Source organism: Scyliorhinus canicula, chromosome 6 (assembly GCF_902713615.1).
Source record: "Scyliorhinus canicula chromosome 6, sScyCan1.1, whole genome shotgun sequence".
Lineage (NCBI taxonomy): Eukaryota > Metazoa > Chordata > Chondrichthyes > Carcharhiniformes > Scyliorhinidae > Scyliorhinus > Scyliorhinus canicula.
This window is the reverse complement of record NC_052151.1, coordinates 65083427-65097732: the sequence shown is the minus strand read 5'-3', so window position 1 is coordinate 65097732 and position 14306 is coordinate 65083427. Positions and strand designations below refer to the sequence as shown.

General features: G+C 50.0%; 1 protein-coding gene across 2 annotated transcripts in view; it reads left to right on the top strand.

Moving 5' to 3' along the window:
- Positions 1 to 14306, top strand: part of aldh8a1 (aldehyde dehydrogenase 8 family, member A1) — a 97237-nt gene that overhangs the window by 43243 nt on the left and 39688 nt on the right. The window lies entirely within an intron of this gene.

The following is a 14306-nucleotide window of genomic DNA, read 5'->3' as shown; positions in this document are numbered from 1 at the left end:
TGTACTCGCTGCGATGCTGACTGTGTACTCACTGTGATGCTGACTGTGTACTCACTGTACTCACTGCGACGCTGACTGTACTCACTGCGACGCTGACTGTGTACTCAATGTGATGCTGACTGTGTACTCACTGCGATGCTGACTGTGTACTCACTGCGACGCTGACTGTGTACTCACTGCGACGCTGACTGTGTACTCACTGCGATGCTGACTGTGTACTCACTGCGATGCTGACTGTGTACTCACTGCGATGCTGACTGTGTACTCACTGTGATGCTGACTGTGTACTCACTGCGATGCTGACTGTGTACTCACTGTACTCACTGCGATGCTGACTGTGTACTCACTGCGATGCTGACTGTGTACTCACTGCGATGCTGACTGTGTACTCACTGCGATGCTGACTGTGTACTCACTGTGATGCTGACTGTGTACTCACTGCGATGCTGACTGTGTACTCACTGTACTCACTGTGATGCTGACTGTGTACTCACTGCGATGCTGACTGTGTACTCACTGTACTCACTGTGATGCTGACTGTGTGCTCACTGCGATGCTGACTGTGTACTCACTGTACTCACTGTGATGCTGACTGTGTACTCACTGCGATGCTGACTGTGTACTCACTGCGATGCTGACTGTGTACTCACTGCGACGCTGACTGTGTACTCACTGCGATGCTGACTGTGTACTCACTGTGACGCTGACTGTGTACTCACTGTGACGCTGACTGTGTACTCACTGCGATGCTGACTGTGTACTCACTGCGACGCTGACTGTGTACTCACTGCGATGCTGACTGTGTACTCACTGCGACGCTGACTGTGTACTCACTGTGACGCTGACTGTACTCACTGCGATGCTGACTGTGTACTCACTGTGATGCTGACTGTGTACTCACTGTGACGCTGACTGTGTACTCACTGTGACGCTGACTGTGTACTCACTGTGACGCTGACTGTACTCACTGCGATGCTGACTGTGTACTCACTGCGATGCTGACTGTGTACTCACTGTGACGCTGACTGTGTACTCACTGTGTGCTGACTGTGTACTCACTGTGATGCTGACTGTGTACTCACTGTGACGCTGACTGTGTACTCACTGTGACGCTGACTGTACTCACTGCGATGCTGACTGTGTACTCACTGCGATGCTGACTGTGTACTCACTGTGACGCTGACTGTGTACTCACTGTGACGCTGACTGTGTACTCACTGTGATGCTGACTGTGTACTCACTGCGATGCTGACTGTGTACTCACTGCGATGCTGACTGTGTACTCACTGCGATGCTGACTGTGTACTCACTGTACTCACTGCGATGCTGACTGTGTACTCACTGTACTCAATGTGATGCTGACTGTGTACTCACTGTACTCAATGTGATGCTGACTGTGTGCTCACTGCGATGCTGACTGTGTACTCACTGCGACGCTGACTGTACTCACTGCGATGCTGACTGTGTACTCACTGCGATGCTGACTGTGTACTCACTGCGATGCTGACTGTGTACTCACTGTACTCACTGCGATGCTGACTGTGTACTCACTGTACTCACTGCGATGCTGACTGTGTACTCACTGCGACGCTGACTGTACTCACTGCGATGCTGACTGTGTACCCACTGTGATGCTGACTGTGTATTCACTGTGATGCTGACTGTGTACTCACTGCGATGCTGACTGTGTACTCACTGCGATGCTGACTGTGTACTCACTGTGATGCTGACTGTGTACTCACTGTGATGCTGACTGTGTACTCACTGCGATGCTGACTGTGTACTCACTGTGATGCTGACTGTGTACTCACTGTACTCAATGTGATGCTGACTGTGTACTCACTGCGATGCTGACTGTGTACTCACTGTACTCACTGCGATGCTGACTGTGTACTCACTGTACTCACTGCGATGCTGACTGTGTACTCACTGTACTCAATGTGATGCTGACTGTGTACTCACTGTACTCACTGCGATGCTGACTGTGTACTCACTGTACTCAATGTGATGCTGACTGTGTACTCGCTGTGATGCTGACTGTGTACTCACTGCGATGCTGACTGTGTACTCACTGCGATGCTGACTGTGTACTCACTGTGATGCTGACTGTGTACTCACTGCGATGCTGACTGTGTACTCACTGCGATGCTGACTGTGTACTCACTGCGATGCTGACTGTGTACTCACTGTACTCACTGCGATGCTGACTGTGTACTCACTGTACTCAATGTCATGCTGACTGTGTACTCACTGTACTCAATGTGATGCTGACTGTGTGCTCACTGCGATGCTGACTGTGTACTCACTGTGATGCTGACTGTGTACTCACTGCGATGCTGACTGTGTACTCACTGTGATGCTGACTGCATACTCACTGCGATGCTGACTGTGTACTCACTGCGATGCTGACTGTGTACTCACTGTGATGCTGACTGTGTACTCACTGCGATGCTGACTGTGTACTCACTGTGATGCTGACTGTGTACTCACTGTGATGCTGACTGTGTACTCACTGCGATGCTGACTGTGTACTCACTGTGATGCTGACTGTGTACTCACTGCGACGCTGACTGTGTACTCACTGCGACGCTGACTGTGTACTCACTGCGATGCTGACTGTGTACTCACTGCGATGCTGACTGTGTACTCACTGCGACGCTGACTGTGTACTCACTGCGACACTGACTGTGTACTCGCTGCGATGCTGACTGTGTACTCACTGTGATGCTGACTGTGTACTCTGTACTCACTGCGACGCTGACTGTACTCACTGCGACGCTGACTGTGTACTCACTGCGACGCTGACTGTACTCACTGCGACGCTGACTGTGTACTCACTGTGACGCTGACTGTACTCACTGCGATGCTGACTGTGTACTCACTGCGATGCTGACTGTGTACTCACTGCGATGCTGACTGTGTACTCACTGTGATGCTGACTGTGTACTCACTGTGATGCTGACTGTGTACTCACTGCGATGCTGACTGTGTACTCACTGTGATGCTGACTGTGTACTCACTGTACTCAATGTGATGCTGACTGTGTACTCACTGCGATGCTGACTGTGTACTCACTGTACTCACTGCGATGCTGACTGTGTACTCACTGTACTCACTGCGATGCTGACTGTGTACTCACTGTACTCAATGTGATGCTGACTGTGTGCTCACTGTGATGCTGACTGTGTACTCACTGCGATGCTGACTGTGTACTCACTGCGATGCTGACTGTGTACTCACTGTGATGCTGACTGTGTACTCACTGCGATGCTGACTGTGTACTCACTGCGATGCTGACTGTGTACTCACTGCGATGCTGACTGTGTACTCACTGTACTCACTGCGATGCTGACTGTGTACTCACTGTACTCAATGTCATGCTGACTGTGTACTCACTGTACTCAATGTGATGCTGACTGTGTGCTCACTGCGATGCTGACTGTGTACTCACTGTGATGCTGACTGTGTACTCACTGCGATGCTGACTGTGTACTCACTGTGATGCTGACTGCATACTCACTGCGATGCTGACTGTGTACTCACTGCGATGCTGACTGTGTACTCACTGTGATGCTGACTGTGTACTCACTGCGATGCTGACTGTGTACTCACTGTGATGCTGACTGTGTACTCACTGTGATGCTGACTGTGTACTCACTGCGATGCTGACTGTGTACTCACTGTGATGCTGACTGTGTACTCACTGCGACGCTGACTGTGTACTCACTGCGACGCTGACTGTGTACTCACTGCGATGCTGACTGTGTACTCACTGCGATGCTGACTGTGTACTCACTGCGACGCTGACTGTGTACTCACTGCGACACTGACTGTGTACTCGCTGCGATGCTGACTGTGTACTCACTGTGATGCTGACTGTGTACTCTGTACTCACTGCGACGCTGACTGTACTCACTGCGACGCTGACTGTGTACTCACTGCGACGCTGACTGTACTCACTGCGACGCTGACTGTGTACTCACTGTGACGCTGACTGTACTCACTGCGATGCTGACTGTGTACTCACTGCGATGCTGACTGTGTACTCACTGCGACGCTGACTGTACTCACTGCGATGCTGACTGTGTACTCACTGCGATGCTGACTGTGTACTCACTGTGACGCTGACTGTGTACTCACTGCGATGCTGACTGTGTACTCACTGTGACGCTGACTGTGTACTCACTGCGATGCTGACTGTGTACTCACTGTGATGCTGACTGTGTACTCACTGCGATGCTGACTGTGTACTCACTGTGATGCTGACTGTGTACTCACTGCGATGCTGACTCTGTACTCACTGCGATGCTGACTGTGTACTCACTGTGACGCTGACTGTGTACTCACTGCGACGCTGACTGTGTACTCACTGTGATGCTGACTGTGTACTCACTGCGATGCTGACTGTGTACTCACTGTGATGCTGACTGTGTACTCAATGTGATGCTGACTGTGTACTCACTGTGATGCTGACTGTGTCCTCACTGCGATGCTGACTGTGTACTCACTGTACTCACTGCGATGCTGACTGTGTACTCACTGTGATGCTGACTGTGTACTCACTGCGATGCTGACTGTGTACTCACTGCGATGCTGACTGTGTACTCAATGTGATGCTGACTGTGTACTCACTGTACTCACTGCGATGCTGACTGTGTACTCACTGTACTCACTGCGATGCTGACTGTGTACTCAATGTGATGCTGACTGTGTACTCACTGCGATGCTGACTGTGTACTCACTGTGATGCTGACTGCATACTCACTGCGATGCTGACTGTGTACTCACTGTGATGCTGACTGTGTACTCACTGTGATGCTGACTGTGTACTCACTGTGATGCTGACTGTGTACTCACTGCGATGCTGACTGTGTACTCACTGTGATGCTGACTGTGTACTCACTGTACTCACTGCGAATCTGACAGTGTACTCACTGCGATGCTGACTGTGTACTCACTGTGATGCTGACTGTGTACTCACTGTGACGCTGACTGTGTACTCACTGCGATGCTGACTGTGTACTCACTGTGACGCTGACTGTGTACTCACTGCGATGCTGACTGTGTACTCACTGCAATGCTGACTGTGTACTCACTGCGATGCTGACTGTGTACTCACTGCACTCACTGCGATGCTGACTGTGTCCTGACTGCGACGCTGACTGTGTACTCATTGTGATGCTGACTGTGTACTCATTGTGATGCTGACTGTGTACTCACTGCGACGCTGACTGTACTCACTGCGACGCTGACTGTGTACTCACTGCGACGCTGACTGTACTCACTGCGACGCTGACTGTGTACTCACTGTGATGCTGACTGCATACTCACTGCGATGCTGACTGTGTACTCACTGTGACGCTGACTGTGTACTCACTGCGACGCTGACTGTGTACTCACTGTGACGCTGACTGTGTACTCACTGCGATGCTGACTGTGTACTCACTGCGATGCTGACTGTGTACTCACTGCGATGCTGACTGTGTACTCACTGTGACGCTGACTGTGTACTCACTGTGATGCTGACTGTGTACTCACTGCGACGCTGACTGTGTACTCACTGCGACGCTGACTGTACTCACTGTGACGCTGACTGTGTACTCACTGCGACGCTGACTGTGTACTCACTGCGACGCTGACTGTGTACTCACTGTGATGCTGACTGTGTACTCACTGCGATGCTGACTGTGTACTCACTGCGATGCTGACTGTGTACTCACTGCGATGCTGACTGTGTACTCACTGCGATGCTGACTGTGTACTCAATGTGATGCTGACTGTGTACTCACTGTACTCACTGCGATGCTGACTGTGTACTCACTGTACTCACTGCGATGCTGACTGTGTACTCACTGCGATGCTGACTGTGTACTCAATGTGATGCTGACTGTGTACTCACTGCGATGCTGACTGTGTACTCACTGTGATGCTGACTGCATACTCACTGCGATGCTGACTGTGTACTCACTGTGATGCTGACTGTGTACTCACTGTGATGCTGACTGTGTACTCACTGCGATGCTGACTGTGTACTCACTGTGATGCTGACTGTGTACTCACTGTGATGCTGACTGTGTACTCACTGCGATGCTGACTGTGTACTCACTGCGATGCTGACTGTGTACTCACTGTGATGCTGACTGTGTACTCACTGTGATGCTGACTGTGTACTCACTGCGATGCTGACTGTGTACTCACTGTGATGCTGACTGTGTACTCACTGTACTCACTGCGAATCTGACAGTGTACTCACTGCGATGCTGACTGTGTACTCACTGTGATGCTGACTGTGTACTCACTGTGACGCTGACTGTGTACTCACTGCGATGCTGACTGTGTACTCACTGCAATGCTGACTGTGTACTCACTGCGATGCTGACTGTGTACTCACTGCGATGCTGACTGTGTACTCACTGCACTCACTGCGATGCTGACTGTGTCCTGACTGCGACGCTGACTGTGTACTCATTGTGATGCTGACTGTGTACTCATTGTGATGCTGACTGTGTACTCACTGCGACGCTGACTGTACTCACTGCGACGCTGACTGTGTACTCACTGCGACGCTGACTGTACTCACTGCGACGCTGACTGTGTACTCACTGTGATGCTGACTGCATACTCACTGCGATGCTGACTGTGTACTCACTGCGACGCTGACTGTGTACTCACTGTGACGCTGACTGTGTACTCACTGCGATGCTGACTGTGTACTCACTGCGATGCTGACTGTGTACTCACTGCGATGCTGACTGTGTACTCACTGTGACGCTGACTGTGTACTCACTGTGATGCTGACTGTGTACTCACTGCGACGCTGACTGTGTACTCACTGCGACGCTGACTGTACTCACTGTGACGCTGACTGTGTACTCACTGCGACGCTGACTGTGTACTCACTGCGACGCTGACTGTACTCACTGTGACGCTGACTGTGTACTCACTGCGACGCTGACTGTGTACTCACTGCGACGCTGACTGTGTACTCACTGCGACGCTGACTGTGTACTCACTGCGACGCTGACTGTGTACTCACTGCGACGCTGACTGTGTACTCACTGCGACGCTGACTGTGTACTCACTGCGACGCTGACTGTGTACTCACTGTGATGCTGACTGTGTACTCAATGTGATGCTGACTGTGTACTCACTGCGACGCTGACTGTGTACTCACTGTACTCACTGCGATGCTGACTGTGTACTCACTGCGATGCTGACTGTGTACTCGCTGCGATGCTGACTGTGTACTCACTGCGTGCTGACTGTGTACTCACTGCGATGCTGACTGTGTACTCACTGCGATGCTGACTGTGTACTCACTGCGATGCTGACTGTGTACTCACTGCGATGCTGACTGTGTACTCACTGTGATGCTAACTGTGTACTCACTGTGTGCTGACTGTGTACTCACTGTGATGCTGACTGTGTACTCACTGTGATGCTGACTGTGTACTCACTGCGATGCTGACTGTGTACTCACTGTGATGCTGACTGTGTACTCACTGTGATGCTGACTGTGTACTCACTGCGATGCTGACTGTGTACTCACTGCGACGCTGACTGTGTACTCAATGTGATGCTGACTGTGTACTCACTGTACTCACTGCGACACTGACTGTGTACTCGCTGCGATGCTGACTGTGTACTCACTGTGATGCTGACTGTGTACTCACTGTACTCACTGTGATGCTGACTGTGTACTCACTGCGATGCTGACTGTGTACTCGCTGCGATGCTGACTGTGTACTCACTGTACTCACTGCGATGCTGACTGTGTACTCACTGCGACGCTGACTGTGTACTCACTGCGACACTGACTGTGTACTCACTGTGACGCTGACTGTGTACTCACTGTGATGCTGACTGTGTACTCACTGCGATGCTGACTGTGTACTCACTGTGATGCTGACTGTGTACTCACTGTGATGCTGACTGTGTACTCACTGCGATGCTGACTGTGTACTCACTGTGATGCTGACTGTGTACTCACTGCGATGCTGACTGTGTACTCACTGCGATGCTGACTGTGTACTCACTGCGATGCTGACTGTGTACTCACTGCGATGCTGACTGTGTACTCACTGTGATGCTGACTGTGTACTCAATGTGATGCTGACTGTGTACTCACTGCGACGCTGACTGTGTACTCACTGTACTCACTGCGATGCTGACTGTGTACTCACTGCGATGCTGACTGTGTACTCAATGTGATGCTGACTGTGTACTCACTGTACTCACTGCGATGCTGACTGTGTACTCATTGCGATGCTGACTGTGTACTCACTGCGACGCTGACTGTGTACTCACTGTACTCACTGCGATGCTGACTGTGTACTCGCTGCGATGCTGACTGTGTACTCACTGCGATGCTGACTGTGTACTCACTGTGATGCTGACTGTGTACTCACTGTGTGCTGACTGTGTACTCACTGTGATGCTGACTGTGTACTCACTGTGATGCTGACTGTGTACTCACTGTGATGCTGACTGTGTACTCACTGTGATGCTGACTGTGTACTCACTGCGATGCTGACTGTGTACTCGCTGCGATGCTGACTGTGTACTCACTGTGATGCTGACTGTGTACTCACTGCGATGCTGACTGTGTACTCGCTGCGATGCTGACTGTGTACTCACTGCGATGCTGAATGTGTACTCACTGCGATGCTGACTGTGTACTCACTGTGATGCTGACTGTGTACTCACTGTGATGCTGACTGTGTACTCACTGCGACGCTGACTGTGTACTCACTGCGATGCTGACTGTGTACTCACTGTACTCACTGCGACGCTGACTGTGTACTCACTGCGACGCTGACTGTGTACTCACTGCGACACTGACTGTGTACTCGCTGCGATGCTGACTGTGTACTCACTGTGATGCTGACTGTGTACTCACTGCGATGCTGACTGTGTACTCACTGCGATGCTGACTGTGTACTCACTGCGATGCTGACTGTGTACTCACTGCGATGCTGACTGTGTACTCACTGTGATGCTGACTGTGTACTCAATGTGATGCTGACTGTGTACTCACTGCGACGCTGACTGTGTACTCACTGTACTCACTGCGATGCTGACTGTGTACTCACTGCGATGCTGACTGTGTACTCGCTGCGATGCTGACTGTGTACTCACTGCGATGCTGACTGTGTACTCACTGTGATGCTGACTGTGTACTCACTGTGTGCTGACTGTGTACTCACTGTGATGCTGACTGTGTACTCACTGTGATGCTGACTGTGTACTCACTGTGATGCTGACTGTGTACTCACTGTGATGCTGACTGTGTACTCACTGCGATGCTGACTGTGTACTCGCTGCGATGCTGACTGTGTACTCACTGTGATGCTGACTGTGTACTCACTGCGATGCTGACTGTGTACTCGCTGCGATGCTGACTGTGTACTCACTGCGATGCTGAATGTGTACTCACTGCGATGCTGACTGTGTACTCACTGTGATGCTGACTGTGTACTCACTGTGATGCTGACTGTGTACTCACTGCGACGCTGACTGTGTACTCACTGCGATGCTGACTGTGTACTCACTGTACTCACTGCGACGCTGACTGTGTACTCACTGCGACGCTGACTGTGTACTCACTGCGACACTGACTGTGTACTCGCTGCGATGCTGACTGTGTACTCACTGTGATGCTGACTGTGTACTCACTGTACTCACTGTGATGCTGACTGTGTACTCACTGCGATGCTGACTGTGTACTCGCTGCGATGCTGACTGTGTACTCACTGTACTCACTGCGATGCTGACTGTACTCACTGCGACGCTGACTGTGTACTCGCTGCGATGCTGACTGTGTACTCACTGTACTCACTGCGACGCTGACTGTACTCACTGCGACGCTGACTGTGTACTCACTGCGACGCTGACTGTACTCACTGCGACGCTGACTGTGTACTCACTGCGATGCTGACTGTGTACTCACTGTACTCACTGCGACGCTGACTGTACTCACTGCGACGCTGACTGTGTACTCACTGCGACGCTGACTGTGTACTCACTGCGACGCTGACTGTGTACTCACTGCGATGCTGACTGTGTACTCACTGCGATGCTGACTGTGTACTCACTGTGACGCTGACTGTGTACTCACTGCGACACTGACTGTGTACTCGCTGCGATGCTGACTGTGTACTCACTGTGATGCTGACTGTGTACTCACTGTACTCACTGTGATGCTGACTGTGTACTCACTGCGATGCTGACTGTGTACTCGCTGCGATGCTGACTGTGTACTCACTGTACTCACTGCGATGCTGACTGTACTCACTGCGACGCTGACTGTGTACTCGCTGCGATGCTGACTGTGTACTCACTGTACTCACTGCGACGCTGACTGTACTCACTGCGACGCTGACTGTGTACTCACTGCGACGCTGACTGTACTCACTGCGACGCTGACTGTGTACTCACTGCGATGCTGACTGTGTACTCACTGTACTCACTGCGACGCTGACTGTACTCACTGCGACGCTGACTGTGTACTCACTGCGACGCTGACTGTACTCACTGCGACGCTGACTGTGTACTCACTGCGATGCTGACTGTGTACTCACTGCGATGCTGACTGTGTACTCACTGTGACGCTGACTGTGTACTCACTGCGATGCTGACTGTGTACTCACTGTGACGCTGACTGTGTACTCACTGCGATGCTGACTGTGTACTCACTGTGATGCTGACTGTGTACTCACTGTGACGCTGACTGTGTACTCACTGCGATGCTGACTGTGTACTCACTGTGATGCTGACTGTGTACTCAATGTGATGCTGACTGTGTACTCACTGTACTCACTGCGATGCTGACTGTGTACTCACTGTGATGCTGACTGTGTACTCGCTGTGATGCTGACTGTGTACTCACTGCGACGCTGACTGTGTACTCACTGCGATGCTGACTGTGTACTCACTGCGATGCTGACTGTGTACTCAATGTGATGCTGACTGTGTACTCACTGTGATGCTGACTGTGTACTCACTGCGATGCTGACTGTGTACTCACTGTGATGCTGACTGTGTACTCACTGTGACGCTGACTGTGTACTCACTGCGATGCTGACTGTGTACTCACTGCAATGCTGACTGTGTACTCACTGCGATGCTGACTGTGTACTCACTGCACTCACTGCGATGCTGACTGTGTCCTGACTGCGACGCTGACTGTGTACTCATTGTGATGCTGACTGTGTACTCACTGTGATGCTGACTGTGTACTCACTGTACTCACTGTGATGCTGACTGTGTACTCAATGTGATGCTGACTGTGTACTCACTGCGATGCTGACTGTGTACTCACTGCACTCACTGCGACGCTGACTGTGTACTCACTGTGATGCTGACTGTGGACTCACAGATCTTCCTTTTGTCCTTGTCCTTGTCCCACCCATCTCTTTCTCTTAACCTATTACATCTCAGGGGTTCAAATGAAAGGTTATTGGTATGAAACTGTCAAGTCATGCTGCAGTTATAGAGAACCTTGGTAAGGCCGCACCTGGAATATTGCGCACAATTCTGGTCGCCACAGTACCAGAAGGCTTTGGAGAGGGTGCAGAGGAGGTTTACCAGGATGTTGCCTTTTCTGGAGCTATGCAGAGATGCTGAACGACGGAGGTTGAGGAGGTGACCTGATAGAGGTCTACAAGATTGGCGGGCATGGATAGAGTGGATGGACAGGCACTCTTTCCCAGGGTAGAGGGATCAGTCACTTGGGGGCGTAAGTTTAATGTCCATGGGGTAAAGTTTAGAGGAGATGTGCGAGGCAGGTTTTTTAAGCAGAGGGTGATGAGTGCCTGGAACACATTACCAGGGGAGGTTGTGGAAGCCGATACATTAACGGCGTTCAAAAGGCATCTTGGCAAATACATGGATAGGATGGGTATAGAGGGATACGGCACAAGGAAGTGCTGAGGGTTTTGGCAAAGGTTGGGATCATGACCGGTACAGGCTTGGAGGGCCGGAGGGCCTGTTCCAATGCTGTATTGTTCTTCGTTCTTTGTAAACATGAACTCTGTTTCTCTCTTTATAATGCTGCCTGACCTTCTGACCATTTCCAGCATTTTCTGTTTTTGTTTGATTTCTGGCATCTGCAGCAATCTGCTTTTTTTCTCGTTAGGTTTCTCTGGTTGACAGGTTCTGCCTTTTGTTAACCTGCTGGTCATGTACAGTACATTGTGAAGAAAAACAAAACAGGATCTCATTGATCCAGGCACAGTTAAGCAAACTAAATTGATCGACATTAAAGATTTTGAAGATAACCAGCAAATAACAAAGAAAAAAAAGAGGCATATGCTGCATGCCGGAATAATAATAGCGATAGAAATCAGGAAGAGTATCTCAAATGCAAGAGAGAGACTAAGGCTCAAATAAGGAATGATGTGGAGATGCCGGCGCTGGACTGGGGTGAGCACAGTAAGAAGTCTTACAGCACCAGGTTAAAGTCCAACAGGTTTGTTTCGAATCACGAGCTTTCGTTTACCCGAAGATCAGAGGCTGAATGCCCCTGACTGCTGAAGTGTTCCCCGACTGGAAGGGAACATTCCTGCCTGGCGATTGTCACGCGATGTCCGTTTATCCATTGTCACAGTGTCTGCTTGGTCTCGCCAATGTACCACGCTTTGGGACATCCTTTCCTGCAGTGTATGAGGTAGACCACAGCAAAATATTCTTCAAATGTATTAATGGTAAAAGATTAGTGAAGGACAGAGTGGGGCCCGTAAGGGACAAGCGGAGTAAACTGCTCACTGAAGCGGAGGGTATGGATGAGTACTTTGCTTCTGTCTTTACCAAACTAGAAGATGGTGACAATGGCCCAGTTAAAAATGTGGGCGTTGAGCAACTGAGCAGTATAGTGATAGATAATGAAGAGGTGCTAAAAATACTGGCAACACTACAGGTAGAGAGGTCGCCAGGCCCGGATGGGCTGCATCCTAGATTTCTGAAAGAGGAAAGGGAGCATATTGCGGAGCCATTGACAGAAATTTTCCAGGCCTCTCCAAACACAGGATTAGTCCCGGGGGACTGGAGGATGGCAAATTTAACCCCGTTGTTCAAGAAAGGGGCAAAGGATAACCCAGGAAACTGACAGCAATAATGGGAAAACTGATTGAGCCCGTAATATGGGCTGAGATGAATATACACTTAGAGAAAAGTAAATTAATACAAGGCAGTCAACATGGCTTTGTAAAGGGCAGATCATGTCTGACAATTTAATGGAGATCTTTTACGAGGTGACACAAGCAGTAGGTGAGGGTAGCGCCGTGGATATTTTATATTTGGACTTTCAGCAAGATTTGATTCGGTGCCACATGATAGGTTGGTTAGCAATTTAGAAATGTTTGGGATTGATGGGTCCTTGGCAGCATGGATTAGAAGTTGACTAAGAGATAGGAAACAGAGGGTAGGTATAGATGGGCATTTCTCAGACTGGAGACGAGTTGAAAGTGATGTTCCCCAGGGCTCCATGTTGGGACCCTTGCTTTTTCTTTTTTTTTATAAATTTAAAATAGCCAATTATTTCTTTCCAATTAAGGGGCAATTTAGCATGGTCAATCCACCTAGCCTGCACATCTTTGGGTTGTGGGGGTGAAACCCACGCAGACACAGGGCGAATGTACAAACTCCACACGGACAGTGACCCAGGGCCGGGATTCAAATTCTGGCCTTCAGCGCCGCAGCCCAGTGCTAACCACTGCGCCACATGCTGCCCTCATGACCCTTGCTTTTTCTGATTTATATAAATGATTTAGAAGTGGATGTTGAGTTGTGGCGACTAGGGGCTTTTCACAGTAACTTCATTGAAGCCTACTCGTGACAATAAGCGATTTTCATTTTCATTGAGGGCAAAGTCTCTAAATTTGCAAATAATACAAAGCTAGGGAGAATAGTGGATTGTGGGGATGATGCTGAGCGACTTCAGAGGGACATTGACAAGTTGACCAAAGGGGCAGACACCTGGCAGATGAAATTCAATGCAGCAAAATGTGAGGTAATGTATTTTGGTGGAAGAAACATGGGGAGACAATATCAGCTCAATGGTACAACTTTGAGGGGAGTACAGGAGTGAAGAGACCTTGGGGTTTAAGTGCATAATTCTATGAAGGTGGCCAGGCAAGTTGAAATAGTTGTTAAGAAGGCTTATAGGATCCTTGGGTTTATAAATAGAGGCACAGAGTATAATAGCAAGGAAGTGATGCTACACATCTACAAATCATTAGTCGGACCACATTTGGATTATTGTGTTCAGTTCTGGGCACCTTATTTAAGGTTGGGTGTTAAAGCCCTGG